Here is a 26,643-nt window from a genome sequence, read left to right as displayed (position 1 = left end):
GGTTCCATGAAAACGTGGGTTCCTGGTGGAAACGACACACCTTGGTTTTTCAGTGTTGCTTTTGGGACGTGGCAAAACAGTGCTACTGTGTGACAGTCTCACAGAGACTTCCCTTCCCAAACAATTTCTGTAACTTCTACGTTTGGTTACTGGGGTGAGCTAGAGACTGCAGGCCAGCTCATAGCTCTCTTCCACCAGAAAGGCAAGTAAGGCAGGCAAGTAAGAGGGCCCCAAACAATCAAATAACAGAAGGTCTTCATGATTCATGATAGTAGCACCGAGAATCTAGCAGAATATTCTCGATAGGAATATCTGCATCTCTGGGAAAAGCAGAAGCTGCTTCTTCTGAATGAAGAGTCCCACATTAACCTGCACAAGTGCCAGTTGTTCTAAACCTATATACCGCACTTAGGGTCCAGGTTTATTCACCGATTATTAACCACATCCTCCACTACACTAGGAAACACATTCTGAATAAACGTTGGCTGGAGGACAGCTTAAGTACTTGACTGTCATTCTTGGAAAACCTGTCTTTTCTCCCTCCCCTCCCATGAATTAGAATACAAAGCAGTTTTCCCCACGATGCTAATGTTGTATTAGCTTTCCAACATACATGAAGTAGGGGATTTTTTTTCCTGTTTCATTTTCACAGTAGCATCAGTCTTGCACTTCTTGGCTCTATGCAGCTTCAGAAGAAGGACCTGCTTGGAAATAATGGGAAGATGTAGGAAAACCTATAGATGGGAAAAAGTCTAACTCTGGTGTTTCTGTTCATCAGACTGGGTGTGAACTTTAATTTTTCAACCCTATCGAGATGCAAGACTTGAATTTTTTTTCTCTAATCAACTAAGTTAGCTGAAATGTAATGGGAGGGCATGTTTTATGTTTGGGAATTCTCATGTCTTCATTAAATGACTGGCCTTTCAAAATCATGTCTGCAGGTCTTCAGCCTATTTCTCAAACTTATGTGAGCCCACTTGGGAAGACTGTAAGACATCTGGGACTCGACAGAATAAGACATAAAGAGAGAGAGGCTTCATAGCCCATTATTGATCTCTTAAATCATTCTACTTCCAAGGAAAGTCCTCTGGGCCTCGTGAAGCTTCCCTAGAGAGCAAGACTCTAACAGGAGAATTAAGCTCACCTGCTCTGGGAGCTTTCCGGTCAGCCTGTGCTTCACAGCAGGATTAACTGCTTATTTACACCCCTCGGCCCTCATTCTATTAACATATGGGGAGAAACCGACAGGGGAGAGTGGAGAAGCAGCTATAGAAAACAATAGTATAATTCTTGCCCCAGTATTTAACCTGAGTCCAAGAAGCAGAGTGCATTAGTCTCCTCTGAGTACCTGATGGGGCCGTAATTCCATCTAAATCACATAGAGGGAGGATGGGAACTGGATTCCACAGAGAAGAAGAGTGCTCTGGAAGTGCAGCAGTACTTGTCATAGCTGCATATATTTCCTGAAGAACGATTGCTCCTTTGCATTGAGGCTGCTCATCAGAGCTACACAAGAGTGGCCGTGGTGTGTTTCATTACAGGAGCCCTGGAATAACACTTCGGGCCTTGTTCAAAGCCACGTTTTTAATGAATGAGTGATCTTCTCTTTCTGACTTTTGCCTCCATCAAGGAACTTTACACAACACAGAGGGAAGGAGAAGGGGGAATTATTGACCTTTCAGCCTGAGGGATTAACAAGGGATCCTGACCATGAGGTGACAGACTGCATAACTTGCTGGCCACCGGGGCCCAAAAAGGAAGGCACGCTCCTGCTCCTCTAGGAAAGCAGACGTGCTCTCTGCACCTGCAGGGAGAATACCAGTGTAAATCATTTCATTCATTCCTCCTCCGGGGAACCGTTTATGTCGCGTTTTAAAACTGTTCTACAGATGAAACTCGAAACCTTCCTCCGTCTTCACCATTGTAGACAGAGTAGCTGAGGGAATTGAGCGCCTTCCAAAACAAACAGGCCATTCTCCGTGAGCTGACCAAGCTGCGGCAGCTGCAGCTGAAGACTTGGGAGGGGGAATGTTAAAGGCACAGTGTTTGTTTTTATGCTGGCTGTTGCTCTCTGGGGACATGGGGACTTTGGTACCTGAAGGGCTTTCAAGTAGACTCATTGATTGTGTATACAGCAATATAAACAGGAAATGGTAAAAAAAAACAAAAACAAACCCAAACCAAAACAATTCCCACACAGGCCCACAAGTTTCTATACGGGGAATAAATTAATGCACTGAGTAAAAATATCACCCTCAAGGCCGGCTCCAGCTTTTTTGCCACCCCAAGCAGTGGGGGGGGGGGGGCAGAAAAAAAAAGGGAGGAAAAAAAATACCCAATTGAGCTGCTGCCAAAGTGCCACCGAAGAGGAAGACAGGGAGTGAAGGACCTGCTGCCGAATTGCCGCCGAAGACTGAAGCGGACCGATTGAGCGACCGCCGAACTGCCGCCGCTGCCGCCCCAGACGTGTCGCCCCAACAACGGACGGTCTGCCGCCCCTTTCTATTGGCCGCCCCAGGCACCTGCTTCCTTCGCTGGTGCCTGGAGCCGGCCCTGATCACCCTACATCATCTAGGCTGGCCATCCTTCTAAAAGAGTGTCTGTAACCATTTTCCTGGCATAAGGCTACTGCAGTCTGTCTCCCAGTTCAGAAAGGACTGTTAGTTCTTTGAAGCAGATCTGCAACACATGTCAATTCTGTAGCTTCAATTAAAGTCATTGGAGCTACCCCAATTAACGCCAGCTGCGGATCTGTCCATGTCCTTACAATATGTTCCATGCAAAACGTTAGAACTTCAAAACCTGCTTTGTAGCAAAGGAAATACTGTACCTATAAACTAACAAAAATGAAACCAGTTACTTGGATTTTTACAATCCAATGGTAGCACCCTGCATTTTTCTTGTCTCTGTTCATAGCTACAGTAGGAATATTTGGTGGCATATCAGTTTCCTGGCTGCATTTTTCTCTCTGCAGCCACATTCTCTCTTGCTGGGAGGCTTTCTATGCAATCTGGATATTTACTCACTTCTGGCCTGTGGCCTCTTTTGGGGGGAGAGGGAGGTTACACTCTGCACTTTGTTTCATGGAAGGCCAGTCTCTGCAGGCTAAGAGGGTAAGCTAATTCATTCATTATTAATAACTATGAGGAGGAGTTGAGTAAAGGAATCTGAGCAGTGAAGGCTTTTATGCCCTAAAGGTATGTAACAATTTTGTGACCGCACGTGCTTAAACTTATCTTATTTTATTTTTTAATCACCTCAACAGCATGGCTGGTTTCTGTTAGCTCCGGGGTCACTCTGGGGGCTGGCAGTAGCAGCAAGTACTAGCTGTGCCCTGAAAGCAACTATTTTCGTTGTTCTTGCTGCTGGAAGTCTTCAATACTATTAAGTGGGAACTTGACCTTCTCTGTTGAGAGCGGAATTTCTACTAAACGAGAAGCAAAGCGGAATAGAGGAAGGATGGCTTGGTGGCTGAGGCACTGGATTGGTCTCAGGAGATCTGGATTCAGTTCCTAGCTCTGCCACATATTCTCTCTGTGATCCCAGGCAAGCCACTTAATCTCTGTGCCTCAGTTCCTCATCTGTAAAATGGAAATAACAACCCTTGTCTGTCTTGTCCATATAGAATGCAGGCTCCTCAACGTAGGGGCTGTCTATATCTATGAGCAGCACCTAGCACAATAGGGCTGCTGGGTTTTATGGTGATGTAAATAATAACCTCAATAAATCATACACCACATTCATGGACGCTCGGTTTCAATACAAAATGAAAACTCAAATGACAGAAACCAAAGACAGCAACGAACTATGCAGAGTTACATTTGTAAAAGCTTAACTGGCAAAGGTTTAGGGAATTAGGTGCCTGCCATAAGTCCTAATCTTGGGCTCTGCACCCTGGCGGTAATCTGTGAGTTATATCCCACTTCATTATGTATGAATCTGTAATTTTCCAAAAGCATAAACGTGGCCTCCAAGGGCGCACACATTAATAGCGTTTGAATGAACCAATTTGTTTCCTGCCCAATGTGTTTATCTTCCAGCTCTTAGTTCTGCATGCCAGTGGAAAGGTTAACGACTCACGGCTCCCTGGCAAATGATGCACTGATTTAACCTCTGTGGTGGCTTGATCTTTAATTGTCTTTGGTGTCTTTAGTGTGTTGAAAGTTAACAGCTGCTTTCTGGACGCTAGCTGATGTGGGAGAGGGGTCTCTTTAAATGCGTGCATGCGTCATGGGTTAAATGAAACCTTCTTGCTCACTACAGCTTATTGAGGTGCTGAAGCATGTGTCTAACGTCACAGTCCCATTGGCTTCAGTGGCACTTCTCGTGTGCCTACAGTAAGCACTTGCTGAATGAGACCCTCAATCAGGAGTAACTCTCAAGACCAATGGAAGTACTCTGGCATAGGTGGGGGGTGGAGGTAGGGAAAAGGCCCTAGATTTCTTTCCCAGCCCTGCTTAGTGCCACATTACAGTCGGGCCACTGGGAAGAGATGATAGCTTTCTTTGACAGGGTTACTGGCCTAGTGGATAGGGGGAAGCAGTAGACATGATATATCATTATTTTAGTAAGGCTTTTGACACAGTTCCCCACAACGCTCTCATAAGCCAACTAGGGAAATGTGGTCTGGATGAAATTAGTATAAAATGGGCACACAACTGTTTGAAAAAAGCCGACTCAAACGTAGTTCTCACTGGTTCGCTGTTGAACTGGGGAGGATGGAGCCAGAAGGGTCCTGCATGAGTCTGTCAACCAATATTCTTATTAATGATTTGGATAATGGAGTGGAGAGCATGCTTATAAAATTTGCTGATGACGCCAATCTGGGAGGGGTTGTGAGCACAAATCACCTGTCAGTGATGGTCCAGGTATACTTGCTCTCGCCTCAGCACTCAGGGATGGTCTAGATGACCTCTCAAGGTCCATTCAGCCCTACATTTCTATGAAATGTTCTCAAATAACCAAACAACTAGTATCTGGCCTGGTTAAAGGCCATGCTAAAGCTCGCAAACCTGGGCACAATTTTTTGACCATATTAGGGCAATTCCTGGTTTTGCATCAAAAATCAAGCAAAATATTCTATTTTGCACAATTTTGATATGAAATCAGGTGAAACTTACTTGTTTTCATTGAGATTTTAGGTTGGTTTGAACCAAAAACTCATCACATAAGAATGGTCATACTGGGTCAGACCAGTGGTCCATCTAGCCCAGTATCCTGTCTTCAGACAGTGTCCAGTACCAGATGTTTCTGAGAAAATGAACAGAACAGGGCAATTATTGACTGATCCATCTTCTTTTATCCAGTCCCAGCTTCTGGCAGTCAGTCAGAGCCTGCGGTTGCATCCCTGACCATCTTGGCTGTTAGCCATTCATGGACGTGTCCTACACGAACTTGCCTCGTTCTTTTTTGAACCCTGTTATACTTTTGGCCTTCACAACATCCCCTGGCAATGAGTTCCACAGGTTGACTGTGCTTTGTGTGAAGAAGTACTTCCTTTTGTTTGTTTTAAATCTGCTGCCTATTAATTTCATTGGGTGACCCCTGGTTCTTGTGTTATGTGAAGGGGTAAATAACACTTCTTTATGCACTTACTCTACACCAGTCATGATTTTATAGACATCTATCAGTTGCCTCCTTAGTTGTCACTTTCCCAAGATGAACAGCCCAGTCTTTTAAATCTTTCCTCATATGGAAGCTGTTCCATACCCCTAATCATTTTTGTTGACCTTTTCTGTACTTTTTCCAATTCTAATATCTCTCTTTTGAGGCGGGGCAACCAGAACTGCACGGTAGTATTGAAGGTGTGGACGTACTATGGATTTATATAGCAGCATTATGGTATTTACTGTCTTATTATCAGTCCTTTCCCTAACAGTTCCTAACATTCACAAGACAGATTAAAGCAAAGAAATGTTTCCCAAGAAAGAAATAAAATAGTCTCTTTGCCCTGAATGTCTGGGGAAGAAACCATCCAAGAGGCAGTGGGAGGGGAATGGATGCTACCACGTCCCTCTTGAAAACACCAATCAGGGATCTGACTGCAAGAGACCTAGAGATTATATAATTGTCCCCGGTCCTGGTGCAGAAGCGGGGGAAATGCTGTCTTGGAGGTTTGTGCTTATTGAATTCAGACCTGCAGGGTGTTGATTTTGCAGCCTACTTCATATAAAATGAACCACAGGGTTGCATTTGCACACAGCGTCATGAGCCAAGTACTGCAGATTTGTCTGGTTCTGTTTTCACTGTTGGCTGTCTTTCTGTAACATGCTGAAAATTCAGGACTCTCTTCTGGAGGTATGAGGAGCTGAATCCTGGATCACCTTTGCTCATTCACATGAGAACCTCTGAAAATTGTCTCTCTAAATTAAACTAACTCATCATTCAGCAAATACTTAAAAATAACAAACACATCCCCAGCAATTGGGTTTGTTTGTGAATGTTTTGTAAGCAGGGGGAAAAGTGCTAAACGCAAAATGAATATTATCTCCAATGAATAATGGCCAAAATTTTCAAACATGAGGGTCTAAAGCTAGACACTTAAATCCAAATTTAGATACCTCCATTAAGTGCTTCTGATTTTCAGAGTTGTTGAGCAACAGAAAATGTCATAATGTCAGTGTATAAATCCACGGTACACCCACACCTTGAATACTGCACTCTGGTCACCACATCTCAAAAAAAGATATATTAGAATTGGAAAAGGAGCAGGGAAGTGCAACGAAAATTATTAAGGGTATGGAACAGCTTCCATACGAAGAGAGATTAATAACACTGGGACTTTTCAGCTTTGAAAAGAGACTATTAAGGGGGGATATGATAGAGGTCTATAAAATCATGACTGGCATTAAGAAAGTGACCAGGGAAGTGTTATTTACCCCTTCACATAATACAAGAATCGGGGTCACCCAATAAAATTAAGAGGCAGTAGGTTTCAGACAAATATAAGGAAGTACTTCACACAATGCACAGTCAACTTGTGGAACTCATTGCCAGGAGATGTTGTGAAGGCCAAAAGTATAATGAGGTTCAAAAAAGCATTAGGTAAATACATGGAGGATAGGTCCATTGATGGCTTTTAGCCAAGATGGTCAGGGATGCAACCCCATGTGCTTTGGTGTCCCAACACCTCTGACTGCCTGAAACCGGGACTGGACGACAGGGGATGGATCACTTAAAATCACCCTGTTATGTTCATTACCTCTGAAGCAACTAGTCCTGGCCACTGACAGAGACAAGATACTGGACTAGCTGGACCATTGGGCTGACCCTGTATGGCCGTTCAAATGTTATCTGAAGCTTGGTCTGAAGTCAGTGCTCAGCGTCTCTGAAAATCAAACTACTTAGTTAGGTGCTTAAATGTGGATTAAAGTGTGGGATTTTCAATTAGGAGCTCAAGAAAAGAGTGACTCCTTTTAGACACCCAGTTTTGAAAACTGTAGCCAGTTAGTCCAATTATGTTTGTTGTTTGTTTCCTCTTTATGGGCTGAATAGTTAGCCAAAGTTCAGGAGCCTGCAGGTTGTTTCTGTTAGGGTCAGAAATTGATGATGGAGTCATGTATCTTTGTTGCAGTCCTGTTTGTTCACAAAGACCATACAAAGTCCCGTTTCCCTGAACACAGCAGGAGTCAAACCACAGGAGATAGTTTCTCTGCTCACGGTTCTGAGCCTCTTTCAGCCAGCACTCAGTCCCCAAAGCTCTGTCTCTCTAGGCTTTACTCAGGCCCATGCTCCCTCTTCATGTTCAGACCGGGGACTGTCCTAGATATCTCTGCCTGCTTCACTGGTCTTTCTCTCCCTCCCTCCACCCATAGTCACACACAACTCCACCAAGCAATGCTCCACAAAAACTTGTCACAGCTGCATATATCTCCTGAAGAACGATTGCTCCCTTGTGTTGAGGCTGCTCATCAGAGCTAAACAAGAGTGGCCGTGGCATGTTTCATTAAAGGAGCCCTGGAATAAAACTTCGGGCCTTGTTCAAAGCCACGTTCTTAATGAATGAGTAATCTTCTCTTTCTGACTTTTGCCTCCACCGACCTAGTTCTAATTCCTGAGTGGACTCACATGTGCCTGTGTTTTGGTTTGAGGCCCATATATGTCTTTACATTTATCCTGAATGCTGTTAGACTCCCCAGCGAGGTTTAACCGTGCCTATAACAGTATCATTATTTGTAGGCCGCCAATCAAGGTTCGGAGACCTTTTGTGTTAGGTACCGTACACACTCAAAATGAACAAATGATTCCTACTCCAAAGAGCTTACTATCAAAGTATGAGAGATATCAAGTGAACGTCGCTGAGTGGGGTGCACAAGATGATGGTGAGATGTATTTGGTCAAATCTGTACAGATTCCATGCTTTCTAAATCAACTCCGGAGCTAGGGCAGAAGAATAAGCAGCATTAACGAGGCAGGCACGGCAGCCTGGAAGCAAAAAGGGATGGTTATTTCTAAGCCTGCGTAACAATTAATTTTGTGAGCCCCACTGGGTTTTACAGGAACTAATCAGGGCCATGAGCTCTGAGGTGCAAGAGCTAAACAAATGGATAAAAAAATAAATACATGTCAAAAAACCTCTGTCTTTTCCCCATTGCCCCCTCGGTGGGTTAATCTTGGATCTGAATGAAAATTTAAGTGTGTCTAAATGTAGCCTTGCTCCTGATAGAGGGAGTGGATATGTCATCAGTGATCTGTCAAAGTCAATAACATTCCGCTGTCAGCCAGGAGCTTTGCCTCAAGATCTAACATTTCTGTCTGAATTACCAGCTAATGCGCTGACAAATTGCCTGTGATTTTTCTTTTTTTCTCCCTGAGTGGATGTGCCTGGTCTGCAGATTAGGTAAACGCCGCCTCGCCCGGTGTGTAGCGATGGCGGCTGATTTCCAGCGAGACGTTTTCTGTCAGGCTGTGGAAGTGGGAGGGTGTCAAGGTAACAGACAGGCAGCCAATGGGATTACACAGGAAAGGCTGCAGATGTGTTCTGGCTTTGGCCTGTAGTGGAACAGTTACAATCTAGTCCCTGGAAGCTACTCCCTGATTAGGACAACGAGAGGTGTGTGTGTGTTCAGAGAGTGATAGGATTTTTGGTAGCAGTACTGTAAACATTTCCTTTACTCGTGCTGCATTTGGGGGATCGGGGAAACCACAGTCAAATTATGCTAATATCACCTATTGTGCTAAGTTTTATGTAGCGTGAGTGTGTAGGTGGCTCAATACATCGGTTTACTGGCTTTTCATTGGTGAAGAGATAAACTCAGGTGCTGACTGAGGAGACACATTTTAGTGAATTTTGTATTCACACTAGGCACTTGTAGACATTTGTCCTTGGCATAAAACCAACATGTGATATTGCAGTCTCTGTTCAAAACTGGCCCGGCAGGGTCGTAAGATGTTCTAGGTCATGCTTGCAGGGCCTTGCCAGAGCCCTGTGATGAAATCTGCCTTCCTCTTTGTCTAGCTGTTAGTCTCTCTGCTTAATGTACACTTATCTTTTAAAAGTAATGGAGGATATACTCCTTTTACCACAGGCACTGCAGGGCACATCTTACAAAGCAATGGTAGCCACAACTGGAAGGCATTCAAAGAACAAATCTCTGTTTCTAACCACAGCTATAGGACATCAAAAGCACAATCAAACCTAAGCTTCACCAGCTCCAACTGCCTGGTCTCTGCCTACCTGAATTTGCAATGGTCTATTAGTGAGTTTGCTGTAGAGGTGATTTTCCATGAAGCATGATTCATTTCTTGAGCACTGTAGCATCATGTGTCTACAATTATGATCTTGGAATAGTATCATGAATAAGGAATGGGGAAAATGAAGTCCTCATTCATGTCATCATCATCTTCTCTTACACTGGCTGTTAGTTCCCCAAGGACATTTTCTCACTCTGTGTCTCCTGACTCCCCCATTCAGTCTAGCCACTGTTAGTGTGGCACCTTTTTCCCATCCGGAACAGCCTCATCGCTCCACTACAAATGACTTTCCACCTTGTTTCAAATCTCAGAGGAAAACATTGGTTTTTGTCCCACCTCTCTTCTTGCAATTTATTATTTAACTCCATCATTATATTATTCAAACTCTGTGAAAAATTTTATGATAGAGTTGGTATGAAAGATACTGCACAAAACAAACTTGTCTTGCTTTGGACTGGGAGATTCGTGGTCCCAAACACATTTTAGAGCAATGGGACTTGGGAAGCTTACTCCCTTAGACTTCTTTTAACAATCCCAGCCCTGTATAACTTTGTAAAGCTGTAAAACAAAGATGAGATGTGTCAGATTATTACACTTCCAGTCTCATAAGAATGGTTTAAAAAAAAAACACTTGGAAGACAATTACGGACATGCACATCATAAAGACATCTAGATGCTTGACAAATGAGCTGTGGCAGCAGAATATTCTTGCATTATGCTAAGAAACCAAATGACTAAAGGCAGAGGCATTTATTATCTTTCTCCGGCATTTGAATAAACACACACAGCAACCAGTAATAGAAATGCAGTGTTGGAAGCTTTTTGAGCAATTTCAAGATAGGCACATTGATTGTTCTTTTATTACATGTGCAGTGCATAGTGTTTGAAGTGGGTGAGGGGAGAAAAACAATGGGGTGTTGCAATACACAACATCATACTTATAAATAATTATTAATTATAAGTAATTAAAGCAGTGGGAGGAGAATGATAAAAGAGGGATTTAGGCGGCTTTGCTACTCACTGTACCAGCTATACATATTTGGAAATTGATATGCAATGTACATAAATAAACTTATTATGATGGAAATTAGCAGATATCACTGCAAATTATCATTGCTTATAAAAATAATTTGTCACCTTGAATTCCAAGTGGATTTTATGCATTATTTGAAATGCACAAAAGCAAATAAAAAGGTAATCCCTTTTGGTTTTGAAGTAGCATTATATGAGGACCAGGAAGATAAAATCTTTAAAGAAGCCATGGAAGATGGATTGCATTTAGGATAAACTGGAGACCCAATTAATATTAGATATAGCAAAGGCCACAGGAAACAGAGATAGGGAGATGAATGGTAAGATTTTCAAGAGCTGCAGTATGTGGACATATTTAGCTAAGAATAAGAAGTGGCTGATTGAGGCTGTTCACTCGTAAAGATCCTTTCAGTTAGAAAAAGTCAATAAAGAACGTTAGAAGTAATTATCAGCATGACAGCCAACACCTTCAGCTGTATTGTTCATGTGGTGTGATGTCATAGGCTAGTAATAGTTTTAATTATTCATCTAGAACACAAAAGCCTCATTAAAAGGGCTGGAGCACAGATGTAAAATATAAGGACTGGTTTTACTATCTATTATGGGACTTACAGAGAAGAGATACAGCTATATAGACACAAGGTTACATAGATAGTTAATATAAAGCTATTTTCTGCTGATGAATCAGAATATGCAACACTATTGGTAAATTGTGGGACCAATAAAGTTGTTGTTGTGCAAGGCAAATGGCATCCAGACTGTACAATTTTTAACACGATCTGCATTCTATGCTGCAGTTTGTAAATGGCAAAGCAAGTGAAGGAATCGGTACTGTCATTGTCTGTACTGTACCCGGCCTGTGGGGAAAGAGAAGATTTGGTGTGTGCAGGACTGTCAACCTGACTTCCTGCACAAGCACTAAAATTAACTTAGAACTGATTTCTTTACATTCCCCTACTCCTACCCCCACATGGTTTTAATTTTCCTGGAAAACTAAACTTGCAAATTCAGAAATAACCCAGAACAATAGGCTAATGTTCCCATTACCTCCAGTGTTGCCAAGGCTAACAATGTTCTTGTGAATCGCATAATATTTGGTGGTCCCAGCTCCCTGGTTCATGTGATTACGTGAAAATGTCAGCTTTCATTTTTTTTAAAGTAAGTTTAATGGTTGCAGAGAATAGCTTGAAAATGTGACCCAATTCTACCCTAAAGGCTCAAAAAACAGAAAGCAAATAAAAAGCACCCAATATTTATCACTTTAAAAATAATCTCATGCTAGGGTTGCCAACTGTCTAATCACAAAAAGCCAAACAGCCTTGCTCCGCCCCCTGCCCTGCCCCTTCTCTGAGGCCCTGCCCCCACTCTCTCCATACCCCCTTCCTTCGTTGCTTGCTCTCCCCCACCCTCACTCACTTTCATTGGTCTGGGGCAGGGGGTTGGGATGCGGGAGGGGATGCGGGCTCTGGGTTGGGGGGTGGGACTGAGGGGTTCCGAGTGTGGGAGGGGGCTCCGGGCTGAGCCTTGGGCAGGAGGTTGGGGTGCAGAAGGGGGTGCAGGGTGCGGGCACTGGGAGGGAGTTTGGGTGTGGAAGGGGGCTTGGATGTGGGAGGAGGCTCAGGGCTGGGGCAGGGGGTTGGGGTGTGGGAGGGGGTGCGGGCTCTGGGAGGGAGTTTGGATCCAGAGGGGCTCAGGGCTGGGGCAGTGGGTGCAGGCTCTGGGAGGGAGTGTGGGTACAAGAGGGGGCTCAGGCAGGGGGTTGGGGTGTGTGTCGGAGGGGGTGTGGCCTCCGGCCAGGCAGCACTTATCTCAGGTGATTACCGGGGAGCAGCTGGCACGTCCGGCTCCTAGGCTCAGAAGTGGACAAGTGGCTCCATGGTCTGCCCCTACCTGCAGGCACCGCCCCCACAGCTCCCATTGGCTGGGGTTCCCGGCCAATAGGAGCTATGGAGTTGGCACTTGGGGGGGGGGGTAGCGCACAGAGACCCTCTGCCCCCACCCCTCAGGGGCTGCAGGGATGTGCTGGCTGCTTCCAGGAGTGGTGCAGGGCCAGGGCAGGTAGGGAGCCTGCCTTAGCCCTGCTGTGCCGCTGGTCTTTTAGTAGTCTAAAATCTCCCAATTTGGCTTCAGTAGCCTCTGGGAGATCAAGCCTGATTCTGGAGAAGGATGGCCTTGTGGTTACAGCGCTGAACTGTGCTTTAGGGGATGTGGGTTCAATTCTTAGTCCTGCCATAAACCTGCAGTCTTGGTCAAATTGCTTAATCTCTCTGTGCCTTAGTTCCCTATTTGTAAAACCAGGATCTGAATGCAGCGATTCTTCTACCCTGGATTGAAAGTAATTCTCAGCAGTGACTAGCTAAGTAACAGGTGCTACTGCAATAATAATAATAATGATAATGAAGATTTGAGTCACTTATTACTTTCTTTAAATGGGTGCCCTGTCCCTTTAAGAGCAGGCTTGGGTCAGCCCATCCCAGCTCCAAGGTCTGGCCCTTTATGGACAGGCATTGTGGGACCCGTAGAGCCCGGTCAGGATCATGTGACTGCAAGCTAGCCGCAAACCTTGCTGGGAGATTGGGGCAGGTTTATATAAGGAAGCTCTGTGCTAAATCTGAAGAGACCATTGTTGAGGCAGGACTTGATGTGGGGGGAGAACTGCAGCAGCTGTTGGGAATCTCTCCATGTGAGGGGCCCAGCAACGGTTCGTGTAAGCCCAGGGAAGATGCCTGAGCCACAAGAACTGTGAGAAGGAGCCCAAGTGGGCTGTACTAACGCATTGCGGGGTGCCTGCAAAAGAGATTGGTGATACTGGAAGTGGTGCTAGGAGCTGTAAAGCAGAGTGTAACTTGTAGGGAAAGGGCAGCCAGCTCTTTCATGGCTTTCAGTCCTGGGGCTGGGCCCTCCTACAATTCCACCTAGATGAGATGGTGTGGAAACACCTGTGGCCCAAGGGTGAAGGAACTTTTGTGAGCCCTACACCAACAGGCAAAGCGTTATTTTACTGTTTAGCCTGGGGAGGGTGTATCTTGACTGGCAGCCTTCTGCACTGAGGAGTGAAAGCTGTGGCCCAGAACAAGCTAGAGACAAATGTATGTTGTTAAGGAGTTCTGCTGACCCTGGAAGGTCAGAGCTTCATTGCTTTCCCCAGAGGGCCCAACCACCCAAGATCAAGGGGAAACTGAGGCACCAAGTTGGAGTGGAAACTGAGGCAGCAGAAACATCCTGATGCTGGAGCAGGTAAGCGGCGCTCGTACACACCCATTTCTAACAGCTAGGGATGCTGGCTGGGTTCTGTGAAGGGGTAGGGGGGAGGGTTCCTTAAAAAAGCTACAGCATGAATCCGTATAAACCCTTTCATGTTATCTGTCTAAGCTACCACAATGATATTTCCATGATGAGCCTGTGTAGGTAGGAATGTCTTCAAAAAGTTGCCAAGTACAGTGCATGAACGCTGTTTCTCTTGCCATTAAAATTTCATGTAAAAGTACCATAGACTGCTCCTGAGTCCTATTTATAGATATCTATCTTACTGCCTTCAACAACATTATTAAGCTCTTTTACTACAGAAAGCTAGCCTGAAAATGAGTCGCCCTGGTAAATAAAACATGCACTTGCTTTTTCTACCATACTTAGCGCCACAGAGAACTATACTGAGTATGTATTTTCCATATATTTGTGTCAACACATGATTATATATGCCTACATCCCTGGTATGCCAATTGTGTTCATAGCACTGACTTGTCAGGACTGTGCTGGGGGTAGGGAGGAGTAACAGGCTCCTGATCTCACAGCCCAGAAAGGCTGGGCAGGGGCTTCAGGGGGGCTGCATTGAAGTCCCTGTGTCCCTTTGCTGTTTAAGGGCCCTTATCACTCTCACAGTATCACTGTTGTATTTCCCTGCTTCAAGGATTCAACCTACAGTAGAAGGACTTAAAATGCTTGCTAATTATTTTGTTAATCAAGGTTTTCTGCTCCATATTATTAACGAGGCAAATTAAAGCAAGAGTCTGTGGTGCCCGGAAAACATCTGCCCGACAAAAATGAAATGCCAAACAAAACGGAATTCCCTCTGTGGCTCATTTTCATCCAGCTGTGCTCGACTGTACAGGAATGATGGGCGGCAGTTACCCTTTTTCTTTAAATTGAGAAGGAGTTTGGTGGGTAACCTCTAGGCCTCTGCTAACCAGTCCCTAGTGAGACAGGTCTCGTGCTAGATTCCTACACAGTGAGCCACCACTTTGTACACATGTGCAACCCTGCTTGAGGCCAAGAGAGCGTGCGCGCCGGAGATTGTAAAGTGACTGCTGGTGCAATCATACACTGACCTTATGGGCACGTTTCTTGATCTTGATTTCTCCCCCCCTCCCCGCCCACCTCTTCAAGGCCATCGCAAAGACTGGCATTTGCACCTCCTGTGAGAACAAATGAGTGCTGGACACTGTGAGAGCAATACACCACTTTCTGTTTCATTTTTTTTAAGTCATTCATCTCTGTAGTTTAATTATTGGGGTATTTTAAAAAATGGGGGCAGCATGGCCTAGTGGTCTGACCTTCAGCAAGTCACTTTCCCCTTGTACCTTCGTTTCCTATCCCACCCTCTGTTTGTCTTGTCTGTTTAGGCTGTAAGTTCTTTGGTGCAGGCACTATCTCTCACTGTGTGTTTGTACAGCACCCAGCACATCAGCCTGTTGATCTCAGTTGGGGTCTCTGGGTGCTTCTGAAATGCCACTGCTGTTGCCTCATAATAAGAGTGGAGGTTGACATTCCCGTGTGTGGATGCAGCTAGTACCCCAACACTTGCACCCCCTTTATCTGCAAATGAATCAAGGGTGCAAACCTGAATACTTAATATTGTAAGCAGAGGTGTAATTAGTTAGAGTGCCACCTCAAATTTGGGGGGGAGGGAGGGGAAAAAAGAGAGGGGGATCACACAAAAGAGCGGCCATCGTTTTGAAAACTTTGCCCACGTCTCCAAGTCCATGCTGCTGTTTATCCTGTGAATAGGTCTGAAGCAAAAGCCCAATAATGGCATCCCCAGCTGATTAATACAAAAGAACAACCGTCGAGTTTCCTTTCTCAAGAAGCATCTGGTGTTCCCAAGGCTGTGACTGCCACATGTTTATGGAAAATGCTATGTAGGACTGGGTGCAGCAGTTCAGATAAAATAAAGAACTGGCCTAGTTTGGAGATATTTATTTACACACACAAACTACATTGAAAGAACATTATTAAGGTTGCAAAGTCAAGCACTCAAAAGTTCGGAAATTCATCTGCTCCTGCAAAGCTGTTTGAACAGATGATTGTCCCCCTGGACAGATTGCCGTACTGCAATGTTGTTAACAAACATCACTCACGATAGCCTGATACAAAACCTTAAAAACCCAAACCACCCAATCCTCTTGCAGTTTGTGGGGCTCATTCTTTGCATGGAAGATGCTTCTATAGAGGTGCAATCAAGACCACAATGGAGAACGTTTTTCAGCCCTTTGTAGGGGAAATTACTGTACATGTACAAATCCCAGTAATAACAGTGATTACGTATCAGCCTGTTTCCCCGTGTACTCTGTAGAAAATTCATCCCCAATTGTGTGCACAAATGTGCCTCCACTTAAAACCTGTGCCTGTAAAAGGGGCAGTGTTGCATCAGCTTGTCCTTTGATGTCTGAGTTAAGTGTCGTGGGTGCCTTTGGTGCATTCTACCAACGACAGTTTTTGAGACTTTCCATTGTTTATAATGTGCTGTTAGTAGCTTTGGAGACTATTGAACTAATCTCACTTACACAAGTTTATGCTGCTGGCTTCCTCTCGTGTTATCCCTGATTTTCACTTGTGCAAGCAAGGGGAGAATCTGCTCCTATGCCTGGAGAACTTAGAGGGGTGGGCAGATGTGGGAGTATGACCAGATATGCTTAAAATTTTAAATTATACATGGCAGACACATTTGGGAACATGGAAAAGTATTGAGGAAAGGAAAACCTGTTCATCCATTTGCACCCTCACCCTTGTAGATAGGCAGCGATCCAGGTCTAAGGGAAGATTGTTTTGAGAAATTCAGGCTAGCTCACTGCTCTGATGCCTTTATCTCCCTGCATTATAAACACAGATTGGGCCAGATTCTCAAGTGGTGTAAAACAGGGACCTTCCTTTGATGTCAATCGAACTCCTCCGACATCCGCTACCTACAGACCTCGCCTGTTGTTTTTATATTTGCTCATCCAAAAACCCCCGTAAATGGAATTTCCAGCATTTACAACTACTCTGCACCTGGACAGAAATGTCCTCCCTTAAAATACAGTAAAGTGAAAAACCCAACTGCTGGGGATTAAAGCTTCTACTGCCTTGTGTGAACTTAGACACAGATTAATCATCTTTTTGCTCGGCTGTAAAGACACACATGAATTATATTGCCAGCTAAATGCATAGGCTGGCCCCGTTTACTTCAAAGCTACAGGATCTGTAGTCTCAGTTACAGGTTGAGTAAGTTATTCCCAGTGGTGTCTCATAAAGAGCAGAGACAAATAAGAAACAGACAGAAGAGTAGTAGGTAGAGTTGTCTCACTCTGATGAAGGCTGCGTCCACATTGGCACTTTCATCTGAGCCTGTAACCAGATGCTGGCGTAACTGGATCTCTTGAGAGACCGCGTGGGCAGGGCAAATGACTGGGAGGCAGGGAAGTTGCCTTGTGTTCCCAGTTCTGACTTTCTGTGTGGCCTGGATTATGACACGGGGTCTTTCTGTGCCTCTTGTTTCCCCTCCCACTCTTTGCCTGTCCGATCTATTTCGCGTGTGAGCTCCTTGGGGCACAGACTGTCTCTTGCCATGTGTTTGTACATTGCCTGGCACAATGGGGCACTGATCTCGGAGCCGTAAGCCATGACGCGGTTGTTTGCCTGTAATTAGGTGCTTCCGCCCCCATGTGGAAAAGACACCATAAGCACCTGTCGCTGATTTGGCCAGTCTTCCTAGCTCACTAGGGACATCACAGAATACTTTGCCCCACATGCTGCTTATCATAGATGCCCTCTGGGGACTCTGTCCCACTAGCTGTCCTGATTTTCTCCCAAGGTGCTGATAGAGAAGATGTGACATGGCATGGTAAGCACAGACACAAATGTAGCTGTGGTACCAAAAATCTCTGCTGGGGGAGTTGTTACGTGTAACTGGTTCAGGTGACCATGCCTCTATCGTAAGTTAAACAATCACAAGTCCAAGTTGTGGCATGGACAGGGTTAAGACCTCCCCAACTTGTGGGCATCCAGCAGTGGAATTGGAAAGTAGATGCACACAGGGACACTCTCAGCTGTGTGCTCCTAATGTCTGCAAAGCTGGTCCATCCTGTACCTCACTGACTATCCACCAGCCAATCTGTTGTAGGAATGGAAACATGCTCGCATTTTTGCCCCACAAAACTGAAGACTGGGACACATCCGTGGTCAATGTTCAAAAATCAGTTCTTCTCTCAATACTCAGGAGAGGTGTCAATCCCTTTCTGGGAGGTGTTAGTAAGTGGTAGAAAGAAACCTCTTGTGCAGATCTCTACTTCCCCACAGATTTTGTTATTGGGTGCCATGCTATAAAGAGGAGAGAGAATATGATACAGATTTTTCCCTCCTGGTTTTTGTTGTTAAAAGGCAAGCGGAACTGGAGAGGAAGGCTAGTGCAGTGGTTAAGGTGCTCGCCTGTAACTCAAGAGAACTGGGTTCAGTTCCCTTCTGTGTCACAGACTTCCTGTGCGACCTTGGGTGAGGCACTTAGGGTCTGTGTAAACAGCAAAGAAAAACCCACTGCTGGCCTGTGCCAGCCAACTCAGGCTCGCGGAGATCAGGCTGCAGGGCTGTTTCATTGCTGTGTAGACTTCCAGGCTTGGTCTGGAGCCTGAGCTCTGGGGCTCTCTGACCTCCAAGGGTCCTAGAGTCTGGGCTCCAGTCCAAGCCAGGAAGTCTACATAGCAATGAAACAGCCGACGAGCCTGAGTCAGCTGGCGTGGGCCAGCCGCAGGTGTGTAATTGCTGGATAGACAGACCTTTAGTCTCCTTGTGCCTCAGTTCCCTAGCTGTAAAATGGAGCTAATAGCATTGCCCAGCTGCACAGCAGCGGTGTGGCGATAAACACATAAAGATTGTAAGGGACTTGGGTACTACACTAATGGAGGCCATAGATGGTGGAAATAAATAGCTCCTGAATTAAACCCTTGACTATTCCTCAGTACAGCAAGGCATGCCGCTGCTTATAAAAACTGTTTCTATTCAGCTAAATATGAAGGCCCTTCATTTTCTGCCATCATCCTACAGTGCCTGGTGTCCCCAACCCTCAATCCACCCCACCAGTGCTTGAAAAAGACTGCATTGATTTGACACTTATTGATGAAGCTATTTTCCAAGCACTATTCATTACAGGCAGGACATTGTGTTGTGCAAAGGGTTCTATTGCTAGGGACTTTTTTGGCTCCATCTCCAAGGTGTGCTTTGGACTCCAATGCAGACCCGTCTACTTCACTGGTCTCAGGGAACGTGCTCTGGTCCTAGTGTTCTGCTGATATTGAGAGCTATTGGGTTAGGTTCAGTGCAGCATTTTGAAACACCAGCTGAAAACCAAACGTGGTTAAGTTAACAGCTGAAGATGATTAAATTCACTACTCCGTCCTTCCTTATCCCCACCCTAATGCAAAGGAATTTTTTTTCATTATTTACCTTAAGTTTTATACCTTATTTTAGATCCATTCCTTCTCTAGGAATCCTGTGTGTGTGTAACCGGTCCGACTTAACCCGCTTTGTGGAGAATTGCCACTTTCAGCGCTGCCTTGTAAACGAGTTGCCTTATGGTTCTTTAAACACAACAGGATGGTCCCGTTTCGATGAGCTGACTCCCATACATTGGTGCAGTCGGGGCATTGGTGTCCAAATGAAATGCATGGAAGTACAGAAGAATCTTCCGATGATTAGCGTAGCCTATATGCTGTGAAACCTCCCTTTGCCAGGTACTGCGTGGCTGCATGTTCCCTCCCTGGTGGGTGGCTGGGGAATAGGTGGACCTTGACTCTACCATGCGACGTATTGGTCAGTGCAGTGTCACCAGCAGCATGTGTTATCCTTTCCTGGTTATCCTTTCCTGGTAGCCGGAGAGTAATTATGACTGGGAGGTGTGTCTGAATCACAGTGCTTCCTTGGGCTACACAGTTGTACTAAGGGCATAAGCCAGCCTTCTGTGCAGGGGCGGCTCCAGACCCCAGTACGCCAAGCGCGTGCTTGGGGCGGCATGCCGCGGGGGGCGCTCTGCCGGTCGCCGGGAGGGCGGCAGGCGGCTCCGGTGGACCTCCCGCAGGCATGCCTGCGGAGGGTCCGCTGGTCCCGCGCGGCTTCGGTGGAGCTGCGGGACCAGCGGACCGTCCGCAGGCACGCCTGCAAGAAGTCCACCGGAGCCGCGGGACCAGCGACCGGCAGAGCGCCCCCCGCGGCATGCCACCCTGCTTGGGGCGGTGAAATGTCTAGAGCCGCCCCTGCCTCTGTGCATCTGTTCCAGGCCCATTCTGCCTATATGGAATAACGCACACTACACATGCATGTCAGCTTTATTTAACATACAGCTGTGATCCTGCATTAGTGAATTATATCACACTTCTGCATTTGTAACCAAGAGAGGAAAACAGGAGACTCGAGCGATATTGCCGTGTTTAGAGTACAGGTCTGCTGCTTCCAAAAGGTTAAGGCACTTAACGAATGCAAGTGGAACGGGGTGAGAGCCAAGGCGAAATCTGCCTCTTGTAATCGTTGGAGCACCGATACCGTGGGAAGTGCAATATAAAAGTTCCAGCCATTAAAGTTTTAAAAAAAAAATCCCTGATCGTTTACAGCATCTAATCCAAATAACCTCGTCAAGTGAGTGCTCAGAGGACTTATACATTGACTGTAACAGAGTGTCACTCTGCTGAGCTGCTGTGGAGTCAGAGAGGAGCCTGAGATGAGATTTACAGCTCTGAATTAGAATCTGAATCCAAACACCACCAATATGGGAGGTGAAAGGGTGGGTTGGGCTGGGGTGGGCTGGTCTGAGTCTCTCACACTGAAGGGGATCCGGGCTTGAGGAAACATTAACTATGGACCTGACCTAAAGCCCATTGAAGTCTATGCAAAGACTGTAGTTGACTTTAAGTGAGCTTTGGAGCAAACCTAACTGGAAATTCACCATCCTAAGGGATAATGGCTAGGTACTGATATTTGAAAAAATGGATTCTGGGGAATGGGAATCTTCTCATAGACTTTAAGGTCAGAAGGGACCATTATGATCATCTAGTCTGACCTCCTGCACAGTGCAGGCCACAGAATCTCACCTACCCACTCCCGTAACAAACCCCTAACCTATGTCTGAGTTATTGAAGTCCTCAAATTGTGTTTTGAAGACCTCAATCTGCAGAGAATCCTCCAGCAAGTGACCCGTGCCCTAGGCTGCAGAGGAAGGCGAAAAACTGCCAGGGCCTCTGCCAATCTGCCCTGGAGGAAAATTCCTTCCCAACCCCAAATATGGAGATCAGCTAAACCCTGAGCATGTGGGCAAGACTCACCAGCCAGACACCAGGAAAGAATTCTCTGTAGTAACTCAGATCCCACTCCATCTAACATCCCATCACAGACCACTGGGCATACTTACCTGCTGATAATCAAAGATCAATTGCCAAATTAATTGCCAAAATTAGGCTATCCCATCATACCATCCCCTCCATAAACTTATCAAACTTAGTCTTAAAGCCAGATATGTCTTTTGCCCCCACTACTCCCCTTGGAAGGCTGTTCCAGAACTTCACTCCTCTAATGGTTAGAAACCATCGTCTAATTTCAAGTCTAAACTTCCTAGTGTCCAGTTTATATCCATTTGTTCTTGTGTCCACATTGGTACTAAGCTTAAGTAATTCCTCTCCCTCCCTGATATTAATCCGTCTGATCTATTTATAAAGAGCAATCATATCCCCCCTCAACCTTCTTTTGGTTAGGCTAAACAAGCCAAGCTCTTTGAGTCTCCTTTCATATGACAGGTTTTCCATTCCTCAGATCATCCTAGTAGCCCGTCTCTGAACCTGTTCCAGTTTGAATTCATCCTTCTTAAACATGGGAGACCTTCTATGTTCCTGCTGCAAGCCTGGGGGTCTTTCATCCCTCTAACACTCTGCATGTGTACACCATACGTTCTGGCTGACCTCGAATGAACTGGACTCCTTTTGAGAGCCTGTCGTTGTTGCTCTACATGGGGTTCCTGCTCAGGAATCCTGCAAGATGCTTCCTCCTTGCGTTGCCTACGTGCACTGCCTCCAAAGCATCCCAGTTCCTGAAGATCACAGAAAGAACAGAAATCCAGCCTCAGTCTCTTGCATGCCAATTCAGACAAGTACTAGTCAAACACATGCTGTTAACAAGCTAAAGAGTATTGCCAACAACATACTTCATTTCCTTTAGGATCCGAAAGAGAAAAAGTTAATGTATAACTACATGCACAAAAAAAGTTACCAAGAGCCTTGGCCGTTGTTTATACATTTAGATGCTGTGATTAAATTACATACATAATGCATAGTGTTTGTAATACATTATTAATAATAATAATACTGTCTTGTATTATTCAGATATAAGAAGCATGCTCCCAGTGATGGTTCATTGGTCTGTTCACACACAATTTTCGTACATCTCTAAAGATTACCATTTTAACAGCTTTCTGTATGGATACTGCCAGGCAGTTACATTTAACAGTGCATAAATCTAATTCCCTCTGCACTCAATTTTCTCAGGCAGCAGAATCAATTTGAATCTGTCAGGATTTTATTCTAAAGTCTATTAATGCCTCCTGCCTTTTCCTGTCTTCTCTCTCTCAACAATCTCATTCTTTCATGAATTCACTCAGCTGCAGAAAAAGATGGCCTTCTGCTACAAACAGTCTTTTTATCTCTTTACAACGAAACCTAATTAGGCATGAAGGAGACACAGAGGGTCACAATTAGCCATCCAGCAATAAAGGTTAACAGTTGTGAAATCCTATAATAATGCTGTTGAACTTTGTTATTATCAATAATGATGGACTTTGACAAGGTCAATTTCATTATTCTTAAGAGCCAAACTCCTCTAAAGCACTGAGCATAGCTCTCACATTAACAGGTCTTCCCAGCCTTCCTCCATATCCTGGGTTCTAACACTGTAATTGCAAATATCCCATTGGGCGGCACAGCCCATTGGGGGAATATAAATAGGCTTGGAATGATTCGGTTTTTATCTATAACTGTCGATAAACTCTTATTTCACTAATTGATGAAAAATATTTCCATTGATAACAGAAATTTACAGATGGGACAAATCAGAAAAACGCTGCTTGAGAAATGATTAGAGTTTGATTTAAGGCTGTTTACTTTGTAGATGTTGACAGTTTGTGTTTTTAACAGTTAAAAGCTTTAACCTTTTCAATCTCAGCATCTAGCGTCATTAAATAGTGACACACACCCCATAATTTCCCCCAACTGTGAGAATTTAAATCAACAGAAATCTTTAAAAAATGCTTAAAACTAAACATTGCTATTATCCGTCAAAATAAAATAAAAAAACTTGAATTCGGTAAAGCATAAATATAAGGCATGCTCTAGTTCTGTTCCCCACCCCCACTTGGGTTTGCTTCCTCCAGTTGTTACTTGTTTCTTTGTTGCAGATAATTATCAGCAAGTATGATTTCTTTTCTGTTTGCATTAAATGTTTGCGCCGGATAAACATTTAGATGGGGTGGTACCAGGAAAATAACACCAAGGCATGTTGGTCAAATATTCTTAAGGGTAGACTGGAAATGGAGGCATTCACTGCTCTTAAAGGCAAATTTATTGACAACCGGTGATGGGATTTGTGACATTTTCTAGGAATTTATGGGGAAAAAATGTCCCATCTAATTTAATATGGACCAAAGCAATCAGGTTCTTTTGAAATTGCTCTTAAAAATCTATAGAATTTAATGGATTCTTTCCAAAAAATGTTCAAACCACCCTATAGAATGGTGCGGTCAACCTGCTGAAGAGTACTGTAGGTTAATGTAATAGCAAATAATATAATTTAACAGGTCCCTTCCAGAAGCCTGCAACACGGCACTCTGTTTTACTCCATGTGAAGATATTGTACTATGGACACGTTCCAATGTGCTGCTTCTTTTCTGGCCTGTCTGGGCCGGCATACTCCTGCCATGACCTTCCAGCTCAGGTCTGCATTGCATCGCACACACTCTTTGCATCCGTGGCTCTCTTAATGTGATGTGAATGGAAAGCCTGCACCTGGGAAGAGGGCAGAGTATACAGTAGAGATCAGTGCTGCCCCCTGGAAAAGTGAATCCTGCCTTGTATCTTGTTGAATGTGGTGTCCTTCCAGGGGATAGGAGCAAGCTGGACACTTGCAAGCTTTCCCCTGCTGCCTCACGTGTTCCTCTGGGTTTGTTGTTCACCATCATACCCATTTGGTATCGCTGTTAAGCAGCAAAATGCTGACTAAAAAGATTCTGCTAAAGAGGCTGGCCACTGAAGTTGCACATGCCCAGCTGGAGAGAAACTAGGCTGAGTTTCTGCCCTTCGAGAGAGTTTCAGTTGGGGGGGATTATCTTTTTAAACTATCCTTTTTGGTTTCTCACCAAGCTGCGCTGAACCTTATACAACTCCCGTAGGACGACTGAGACAGCATGCATCATCTAACCAGCTCCTACAGGGCTAGATAGCAGCTGAACAGGTAATTCATGAGTCTATTTATACCCTCTAGATGCTTGCATAGATAGGAGCACTGCACAGTTGCTTGCATGAGTAAAAACAAACCAACCACCCATCGGCTTTTATGCTGTCCAGACTCCACGATTGAGGCAGTGTTTGACAAGAGGCAATGTGTGCTGCAAGCATTGCTTAATTCATGGTCCAAGGGTGAAATTCAAAATGCATTTTCAGGGAGCATGGATATAGATCATAGGATGCCCTAAGAATGTTCTTCCAAGAATCCTGCTTCGTTGCCTCCCTGCTTCCATGTGCTTGCTAAGGACATCTCGACGGTTAGAAACAGATCTGCAACTGGTGCAAATCAGCACAGCGCCACCGATGTCAACAGAGTTGGGTGGATTTACACCAGCTCAGGATCTGGCACAATGAGTCTGCATGAGATTGGATGAAAATATCTAAGCACACAAGGTGGAAAAAGGGTAACAGTAGATAAACTCTGGAGACCAAAGTTACTAAGAGGCTAAGATGGATGCCCGTATCCTCCCTCTTATTTAGCTAAAAAAGAATAAACAAGATGCCAGAAAATTCCATTTAAAATTCAATCTATCAGTTTAAAATCCAATTAGACATGTTGCTGGCATGTAAAATTTGGTAACACTTTTAACTTCCAGGTCTGGCTAACAGAAGATTGCTTTTCCAAATACTGAGAATAATGAAACCGCCTTATAATCAACTTTAATAAGGTGGAATCCTCCTATCTGTGAAATTGATCATAAATCCCTGTCAAATGAATCTTCCATATAATTACACCCCTCCCACTGACAGCGCACACAGTATGTAAAATCCTCCTAAAAGGAAATTTTCCTGCAGAATTGTGACCTTTATGCATAAAGTGATTTAACTAGGTAAGGAAAAGCAAGCTGTTTAACCTCCCAGTTTTTCTTGTTGCAGTCAGTGGGCATCTGTCTTACTAATGTTACTGTATCACCATTTATATCCAGTTGGTAGGAGCCTTTATTTGCACATGGCAGCAGATTTATCATTTTATAAAGATAGGGACATGTCCTTGTACCTCAGCAAAACATTTTGCAGTATGATTGACAGTTAATGTCTGTGCTATCAAAATATTGATTGAAAAGGTTATTACGCTTCCTTTGTATCACACAGATATATCTAATCTAGGCTCTATCCAGTCAGTGCAATATGTTGCTCGCCAGACAAGAAAATGATGTATTAGCCATCTGGGCAAGGGGCCCAACCCTGGGCAAGATTAGTGCTTCAATTAGCTGTTGATGGCATTCCATTAGAATATTAGTTTCAAAGAGCACTAAACAAGAATGTTGTGCTTTGATTTTTCAGATTTAATTACTTCCATCAGGGCTATAAATGAGCTCATTAGTTGCTCTGAAGCCTAGAGACAATAGACATTATTGCTATTGTTATGGTTTGTGCAAACATTACTCTCAAAATGCTATTAGTGATGGCCATCAACCTTTTCTCTCCTTGTAAAGCAGCCAGCTGCACTGACCCCAGGATGGCTTTGGCGTAAATATGGTATAGATTTCATTATTTGTGGGCCGAGTTTATTGGGATTGAGAGTATGGAGATCAAATACTGGTTAGTATAGAATGATTTTTTGTTTTAAATTCCATTGCGTACAAAAAAAAAGGTGGTAATTTAAATATTCATGATGTTTGGTCTTTTCTCTGTTCTAAGGGAGCATGTGTTTTAATATACAACTTACATATATTGCATTAAGGGTTGTTAGTGCTTTGGGGTTTCTTGAAACTTTCTCCCTCCCTCTCCCCCACACGTTCCCTGGGTTTCGTTAAACTTTTTTTTCAGTTTTGCAAAAAAAAGCATTTTTTTCTTCCTTAATTTAAACCACACTTTTCCCAGGAAGACTTAGTGTAAAATAGTTTTTTCTAGCAAGTGGAATACTATGCTATGCAAACAGTTCTTTGCAAGTGGGTCTTGCCCTGTTTCTAGTCTGACAAGGAGAAAATAAAATGGAGGGGGGAAATGCAGCCCCCCAGATTCTAGCATTCTGAGAGCTAAATGGAACTGGAAGCTCCAGAGTTTTGAGCTTCAAAAGCCATACGTTTTGAGTGGATTCTTACTGTGCCACATTGGCTGGGGATGAAAAGCCACTCACATCTGGGTTCGTCTTGCTGGTTCCTCTCAAATACTGAAATAACTACATGTATTGTAG

The 26,643-nt window shown here is 44.4% G+C and overlaps 1 protein-coding gene across 3 annotated transcripts in view; it reads left to right on the top strand.

Annotated features, from left to right (window-relative positions):
* Positions 1 to 26,643, top strand: part of GALNT9 (polypeptide N-acetylgalactosaminyltransferase 9) — a 699,106-nt gene that overhangs the window by 202,458 nt on the left and 470,005 nt on the right. For 2 of the 3 annotated variants that reach the window (XM_039505456.1, XM_039505455.1), the window contains exon 1: positions 13,383 to 13,962. The exons of the other annotated variant lie outside the window; for it this stretch is intronic. The gene's annotated coding sequence lies outside the window, so the exon portion shown is untranslated. Of the gene's footprint in view, positions 1 to 13,382; positions 13,963 to 26,643 lie in introns of those variants that run through there. 3 annotated transcript variants of the gene reach the window in all.

Source organism: Mauremys reevesii, linkage group 18, assembly GCF_016161935.1.
Source record: "Mauremys reevesii isolate NIE-2019 linkage group 18, ASM1616193v1, whole genome shotgun sequence".
Taxonomy (NCBI): Eukaryota; Metazoa; Chordata; order Testudines; family Geoemydidae; genus Mauremys; species Mauremys reevesii.
Note: the sequence above shows the minus strand (reverse complement) of the source record. Positions and strands in the feature narration are given on the sequence as shown.